Source organism: Eleutherodactylus coqui, unplaced genomic scaffold (assembly GCF_035609145.1).
Source record: "Eleutherodactylus coqui strain aEleCoq1 unplaced genomic scaffold, aEleCoq1.hap1 HAP1_SCAFFOLD_36, whole genome shotgun sequence".
In the NCBI taxonomy this organism is placed as follows: domain Eukaryota; kingdom Metazoa; phylum Chordata; class Amphibia; order Anura; family Eleutherodactylidae; genus Eleutherodactylus; species Eleutherodactylus coqui.
In genome coordinates this window covers 429,889-438,647 of record NW_027102234.1, presented here as the reverse complement: position 1 = coordinate 438,647, position 8,759 = coordinate 429,889, and positions in this window count along the sequence as shown.

Below are 8,759 nucleotides of genomic sequence, written 5' to 3'. Positions count from 1 at the left end.
ATGCTGGTGGTGGTGAGGCTGGTGGTGGTGGCTCCACGGCTAATCTTGGCGCGACAAATCTTGCACACCACAGTTCGTCAGTCGTCTGCACTCTCAGTGAAAAACTGCCACACCTTTGAGCACCTCGGCCTCTGCAGGGTGGCATGGCACGAGGGGGCGCTTTGGGAAACAGTTGGTGGATTATTCGGTCTGGCCCTGCCTCTACCCCTGGCCACCGCACTGCCTATTCTAACCTATCCTGCTGCTGGCCTTGCCTCCCCCTCTGAAGACCTGTCCTCAGTAGGCTTCACAAACCAGGTGGTGTCAGTCACCTCATCGTCCAGCTGCTCTTCCTCCGAATCCTCTGTGCGCTCCTCCCTCGGACTTACTGAAATTACTACTACCTGAGTGATAGACAACTGTGTCTCATCGTCATCGTCCTCCTCACCCACTGAAAGCTCTTGAGACAGTTGCCGGAAGTCCCCAGCCTCATCCCCTGGACCCCGGGAACTTTCCAAAGGTTGGGCATCTGTCACGACAAACTCCTTCGGTGGGAGTGGATTCAGAACTATTGCTGCCCATTCTGGGCAGGGGCCCGAGAACAGTTCCTGGGAGTCTGCCTGCTCCTCAGAATGTGTCATTGTAATGGAGTGAGGAGGCTGGGAGGAAGGAGGAGCAGCAGCCAGAGGATTCAGAGTTGCAGCAGTGGACGGCGTAGAAGTCTGGGTGGTCGATAGATTGCTGGATGCACTTTCTGTCATCCACGACAGGACCTGCTCACACTGCTGTAAAGGGTTAATTCTAGATTTTCCCCTGTCTCAAATTAAATAAGAAAAATACATTTCATTTCTCTTCCAACTTACTCTTCATCTGTCTTCTTCTCACTATATGACCCTTAATCTTGTCTTATCTGTGCTTTCCCAATGCATCCTGTTCTCTGTACATGTTCTGAGAATCTTATCCGAGGACATTTTTGCTTTGATACAGTTGTTACAGAGTGTTGACATATTGTTCTTGTAGGAGATGTCTTTGAAAGAAGCATTATTAATTATAAAACTCCAGATGTCCTGCAGCTTCGGACATGCGCAGTGATTAGATCTTACGCAAACATTTCTGTTTCTATAAAGTTATGTAAACTCTGTCAAATAAACTACTTCTTCTTTGGCTAACCGCATACCATGTGGTCACCCATCTAAGTCGTCAATGAGTACTCAGATCTAAGACTAATTCGGAAGCAGACAGCATCAGCTGAACGGTCTGTTTTGACCCCCAACAATACTTGGCGCTCCAACGAGGGACAGAAGCTAACTCCTTACCTGCAGCCGATACCTGACGACCCTACCTGCCGACCAGCCGGACCAGAGGCCACGGGACCCCAGATTTACAAAACACTGGTGTAAGGTAAGCCCTTGACTTACCACTCCAGCTCTGGGTTCCCCTGACTTCTGTCACGTGTCGACAGAAGGTTAGTTGCTGCATGTTTATAGGACACTTCTGCCTGTTATTTACGGTGTTCTTAGTAACCGTGCTAGACGAAAGAACCCTTGTGTGTATATTGCCATGCTGTCTGCTGTAGAAATTATTTTTTTTTTTTTGCCGGACTCATAATGTTAGTTGTAATTTGTAATAAGATTACTAAAAGCCGCCCAGCAAGGCAAGCCATGGTCCTTCCTCTATCCCCGTAAGTATAGTAGTAAATAAATATCCTGCCCGTTGCGGATGTGGCAGAAGGGACTGAAAAGTCCAAAAGTATTTCTGCCAGTTGCGGACTCGCAGAAGAGAAATATCCTGCCAATACTTGGCAGGAGGGCCCTCAAATATCCTGCCCGTTGCGGGCGTAGGCAGAAGGGACTGAAAAGTCCATAAGTATCCTGCCAGTTGCGGACTCAGCAGTAGGGACAATAGTGGTAAATCAAGAGGTAAGTCCATAGTTAGAATGGGGTCTAAGACTTTCCTGACACCCATTGAAATAATAAGATTGGGGGAAGGGAAGGACATCTGTAGGCAAGCCTATAAAATATATAAACAGATAGGACTTAAAAAGGCGGGAACCTTTAACTATGAGTTCTGGCAATAGTACGGGAGAAAGCAAGTTAGCTGTGGGGAGAGAATGTAGCGAATTGTTGAGAAAAGCAGGTTAGAATTTTGGGAATCTTAGACCAACAAGTTTGGGAAAGATTCAGAGATAGTCAAAGGTTGGATAAAAGTATGTTAGACAGATGGATTGAGGCAAGTGTAGATACGGCAGTTATCAGAGAAAGGGAATCCTTTATAGTCTGTGTTCCTTTGGGACATAAAGCAAGTTCATGCAAAATCTGTGGACAATTATGTGACAAATAACCAATATTGTTTGTCTTGTATGTCTTGATGTTATGTAATCTAATCTTTGTTATACGTCTTAGTCTTCTACAAGAAAGTGTAAGAAAGTTATACCCTACTCACGTCGGTGGGGGCTTTTAAGAATACAAGAGTTAAAAATGTTGCGCTGTCAGAAGCGCTTAGCATGTTGTCTCTTCTATGTGTTTAACTATTCCCCTGCCGTCTGTGTTTGATAGTCTGTGCAGAGAAATATACCTCTTATAATTACTAATGATTAATGTTGTGTAAAGTCTGAATGTTATGGCCGCTTTCCAAAAATCTGTTTCATAGAGAGATAAAATTCAAGGTCATAGAAGAAAGACAGACGTTGATAAAATAAGAAACTTGTAATGAATTACGTGAATTATACGGTTTTAAAAATAGAAAACATATAGGGATTTTAAGGTATATTTTTGCTTTTTGGGTAAATGTCAGTTCTGTGATTGGTTCAATGTCTGTATCACTGCTAAATACTGTTAGTACTGTACTGTCTTTGAGAGAATGTTCTGTAGGAGAAACACGCAAACGGCCATACCTGTACTTACACCTGCTGCCAAACTCCGCACCTTTTTGGGCCTTGTTTCATACTGCCGCCCATGGATCCACTCTGTTTCCTCTCTTATGCAACTACTCTATGACTGTCTTTCAATCAATCTTTTCTCTCTCTCACCCCTGAAGCTCATTTCTCACCGTTTTACACTTTATCATTTATTCTTTTCTGTACTGAATTTTCTGGCCATATGACGACAGTATTGACACAAAGGCACGGAGGACAACCACGGCCACTTGGATACTACTCCATGAGGCTGGATCCAGTGGCTCGAGGAGCTCCCTCATGTGTGTGTGTGGTGGCAGCAGTACAGGCAATGGTTGTCAAATCTTCGGAGTTGATATTGAACTACCCCTAGTGGTCCCCACCCCCCACCCCCCATGACAAGTGCAACCCAAGCACTTATTTCTGGCCCATCAAATCCAGCTACAATGTGCTCTTGTCATTCTTTTCACTGTTGTTACTACCTTGAACCCGGCTATTCTTCTTCCAATTAAGTATCCTAGTTCAAAGGGGGGGGGGGGAGGAGAAGACATAGGTGATCTAGGTATTGTCGGTCAGCTATTTCTAAATTTTTTATTTTTTTTTACAAAGTTCTGATCTATTTGAAATGGAATACCAGCCTGATAGTCTAGCAGTAATCGGTGCAAGGGGTTTCAGGAGTGCCAATTTAGCTGGCAGAAACTGAACCGCTTGAGGTAATGTTTAAAGGGTCACGATGCCTCACGCGCTTCCTTGTGCTGGAAGGTCCTGAAAGCATATTGGGAACTGACGTGATGGGACCCTTGGGATGTTGTATCAAACTTCCGCGTCCTCGCCCGCGTCCTCGTCCTCTAGGCCTACCCCTACCCCTCAGCATGGTGTATTACGAGTAGAGCAGAAACAGAACGCTGTAATTAAATGTGCCGCTTATTGGCCTGTGGTTGGAGGCTGACTTCACTTACGGAACGCACAGTAGAGCCAGGAAAGAATTTTGCGCAAGCCTGTAGTGAGACGTAGGTGCGTATGATTGAGCTAGTGGAATTCACAGCGCAGAAGCAGTCAAGTGGCCAAAGGCCACTAGTAGGCCTTAAGTATTTTGCTTCTATTTTTTTAAATGCTGAGCTGATACAGCAGACAAATACTGTATGCAGCGTATATTATGTATACTGTTTCCCTCTGGCGGGATGACGGCGGTGATGTAACGGAGACAGCAGAGCCAGGAAACAATTTTGCGCAAGCCTACTGTAACACTTAGCTGCGTATTAATTAGGACTACTACCCCCAGCAGACACGCAGTACACTGAAGACGGTCACAGGCAGCCCAAATATAGTATTTTTCCCCAATTTGTTTGAAAAAGCCCACTGCCTATATAGCCTGTATATCTCTTTCACCTTTCCCACTGTCCCTGCCTCACCAGTACTGCCCCTATACTCTGTAAAATTACTGCAGACTGAGGACGCAATGCTCTGCACGCCCGATAAAAAAAAAAAAAAAAATTGTGCAACACTGCTAAAAGCAGCCTCAACACTACTGCACACGGTCAGATGTGGCCCTAAGAAGGACCGTTGGGGTTCTTGAAGCCTAAAATAACACCTAACACTCTCCCTATGGCAGCAGCAGCATCAGCAGCACTTTCCCTGATCTCTGTCAGAACGCATCTGTGGCGAGCCGCGGGCGGGACAGATTTAAATACTCGGGTGACACCTGATCTCCCCAACCACTCACTGCAGGGGGGTGGTATAGGGCTGGAACGTCACAGGAGGAAGTTGTAATGCCTTCCATGTCTTTCTATTGGCCAGAAAAGCGCGCAAATGTCTCAGAGATGAAAGTGAAAGTAACTGGAACATCGCGTGGTGCTCGTCTCGAGTAACGAGCATCTCGAACACCCTAATACTCGAACGAGCATCAAGCTCGGACGAGTACGCTCGCTCATCTCTACTGGTAACCCAAACCCTTACACAGAGAGTGATACATACCCACAGATAGCAGAGAGCTGTCTCAGCCGGTCACCTGTAAGGGGTTAATCATAATCAATCAAGGACCCGGTATAGCCTAATGCGAAGGAGCGGAATCACATATAGCCACGTGATGTTGCATCACACATGCGTCACATCCGCCACACAGATGCCACTCGACCACGCATGCGCCAACGTCACGCAATCACATGACCTCCATAGCAGTCATGTGTCCTGACCCTACGTCATCAGGATGCAGTGGGCATGCGTTTGTATTATATAGTCACATGACCGCAAAGGCGGTCATGTGTTTAACCCTCCATCATCTAAGCATAATGCATAGGCACAATAAGAGTTTATCCATATGTGAAATGTGTGTGTCTTATATAACACATAGGACTCTCCCCATATATATCATCACGCGTTACAAAAGAGGCCATATTAGTAGGACCATACGTATGGTTATTATCACCGTAGCATCTTGTCTATATCTAATAATCTAGGAGACCTCCTGCTTTTGTAACACACAGATCATGGTATGTATCATAAAAAATCACGACATCTTCCTGTGTGTAATCTCTAAAGGGCGATCATGGTTGTCCAAAGCCGAATTTCCACCATAGTGGTCTGACTATAACCAACATAAATCATGATGTCTTTTATAAGAATTGTTATATCTCTACTCATTACTATAGAAAAAATGCCGAGCATTATCCTGAGTATAGTCTCTACGAGATGATCATGCTTATCAGAGCCCAATCCCAATGGTAATGGTATGATCATAACCACCATGAATCACAACATATAGAGAGACATTTCTACACTCATCCTTGTTATAAGAAAAATGCCGAATATCACAATATCAATATTCATTTTATTAGTGCAGCCATCAAACAGCACATCAAAAGACCCAAACATCCATTCTTCAATCATGATTATTATCCCAATTCTACATTTATGATTTAATTATTGATTGCAGGATAGGAATTCATTCCACGGGTGTCCAGCAGAGGCGGCATCTCTATTCAAGTAGTGACATCCATAGTAATTTACCTGAAAACATATATATATAAAAAACTGTAATGTATATCAGAACCATCTCTATACATTCAGAAAGACACGTAACAATCCATATCACTAAAAAGGTGTTATATGGTAGTCTATATAGTTAGAAAGGAGGGCGAAAGCCTACATACTGACCCACACACCCAGGTTACGGATCGAAATAGTCTTCTAATGTACGATAGTGCACATCCAGGGTGAACCAAAAAATTACTCCCTTGGAGCCAACTTCTACGGGTTCGTAAGGTTATTGATGATGACAGAATCGATATAAGGCTTAATGAGATGTGTGAAAAACATCTAGCTTCAGGATATCCAAGAACCCTTCTAGAGGAAGCCAAATTAAAGGTTAGGACCTTCACTCAACAAGATCTAATAACACCGAAACCCCGAAGGTTTGTGGTAGGATCCCCTTTATTACTACCTTTAACATTCTTAGCTCAAAAGTCGGATCTATTATTCGTAAGCCCAGGCCGTTAGTAGCTGAAGCTAATGTTAATGTACCTGAGCTCAAAAAGTTTCCTACAACGGCTTACAAGAGAGGTCCGAAGATAGGTACCAAAGTGAAGGCTGCATTGTTAGACAGTGGTCAGTGTTCCACGCAGGACTGGGGGCATCAACCTGACTGACGCTCCCTTAACTAGTAACAAAAACTTACCCGGAGACTTCTTGTGTGTAAAATGTGGGGTAGGCCACAGCTTTTATTAAATATTTAACCTCTACTATTTAATTTAACTTTTTTAACTCTATAAACCCTTCCCATGCTACAACCCGCTTAATTTAAACTGCTTTTAGCTTTAACTATTCCATAGGACGTTTGTAAGCCCGCTTTCCTTGGGCTTGTAAACCCTCCTCTTCTCCAGCATGGAAAGTTCAAGGCCAACCACAGCTGTGACAACTTCCGAACATACAAAGTCCTATAAAGTCTTTCCTCACCCATCTCACGGGCGGGTGGGTGGGCGTCTTGCTCGGCTCCCTCTTCCTCCACGCTTCTTCTCCTTCTGTTCTTCTTCCTGTCTTCTCTTTCCTCTTCCTTACTTAGCTCCTCCCCCCCATCTAGCTCGCTGATCCCTTAAGCCCCGCCCCCAGTCCCATGCAGCATCGTTATACACTGTGCTGCATAAGAGACTGGGGGCATCAACCTGACTGACGCTCCCTTAACTAGTAACAAAAACTTACCCGGAGACTTCTTGTGTGTAAAATGTGGGGTAGGCCACAGCTTTTATTAAATATTTAACCTCTACTATTTAATTTAACTTTTTTAACTCTATAAACCCTTCCCATGCTACAACCCGCTTAATTTAAACTGCTTTTAGCTTTAACTATTCCATAGGACGTTTGTAAGCCCGCTTTCCTTGGGCTTGTAAACCCTCCTCTTCTCCAGCATGGAAAGTTCAAGGCCATACGGGACGCGCCGTATCCCTACGGCGCGTTCCGCCCCACCCCACGGACCCGAACTAAGGCAGCTTCCACGCCATCCTGCAGTCCGGACAGGAATGTGTCCAATCCCACCTCATTTAGGTGTATTCCGTCATCTCGCAGCGCACCTTTCTCTCTATCCTCCAACTCCCAATGGCGTACAGCAATTCCTCCCAAGGATTGCACGAATTTCGAAATCCTCTGGTTGATCACTTTCCTGACGTTTTCAATCGCCTCGGGGTTCTTTGCCCCCCTCCAACATCTCCTGGCGATAATATCTGACCATACGATCACGGATTCTTGGAAGCACTCACGAAAACGGAGTAAGTCCTGTTTCATTAGAGCGAGTAAATCGCCTAGTTTTATTTTTCCTAGGTCGTTCCCCCCGGCGTGCACGACCAGGATGACTCGCCGGGGGGTCCACCTGCTAATCTCTGTCACGATCTGCAGCAACCTTGGCCATTGTAGTCCTCGAATCCCATACCACTTTACCACAGTGTCCGTCATTCCTAGGGTCCTTCCTAATGGCCGAGTTGCTGCTCTCTTTTCGGCCCAGTACACGAATGAATGTCCGATAATCCAGACTCTCCACGGCTCTGCAGCTGTAACACACAAAAACAAAAAACCAAAACCCGTACCAAACAACGGAAAAACGCCATCTTACCAGGCCACAATCATACCACTTCGCTTTCTTATAATATTAAGTCCGGTCTAATGTATGATTTATAGGCCTGTGACTTCCATCTACCTAGCCGTTTCAGATCTTCTTCCCGCATACCATGTGCTTCTGCCATGGTTGCCGCACCTATCCTAAACGAATGCGTACCAAACTCGGACACATCCAAACCAGCTGTGCGTAATGCTGAACGGAAAACCGCCGTAAACTGAAAACGGGTGAGGGCGTCGCCTGCCGCGTGAACGAAAAATTGGTCGCAAATATTGCGCGAGCTCATGTACTCTCTGACCGTGCTCACCGGGCACCACATGCCTCCAAGGCTATTAATTGCTATCCACTCGCCTCTTCCATAAATGTCCGTCTTGGACTTTCTGATACATATACGTAGTGATGCACCCGAGCAAATAACATCATTATGCCGCAAACCGCCAGGCTTATTTTTACTCGCCGGGACCATCTCTCCAATTCGTAATGCAGCAAAAAACGCCACCGAAAAAGCCGCTCTAAATAGCAACGCTTCTGAACCATTAACGCACACGCTTTCCAGCAATTCTAATAGCTTAATCAACATGGAAAACGTAATGGGCCGTCGTCTGTCAATATGCGTCTTATCTTTTTTCCAACCGCGGATTATTTGGCGAAAAATAAATTCTTTAGTAACGTCCGTCTTACCATGTAGTTTGAGCAAAAAGGCTACTCCCGCTAAATATTTTTTAGCTGCTCCAACCGACCGATGTTTGTTCCGTAAATCTGACAACAAATCAAGCGTGGCCGCCC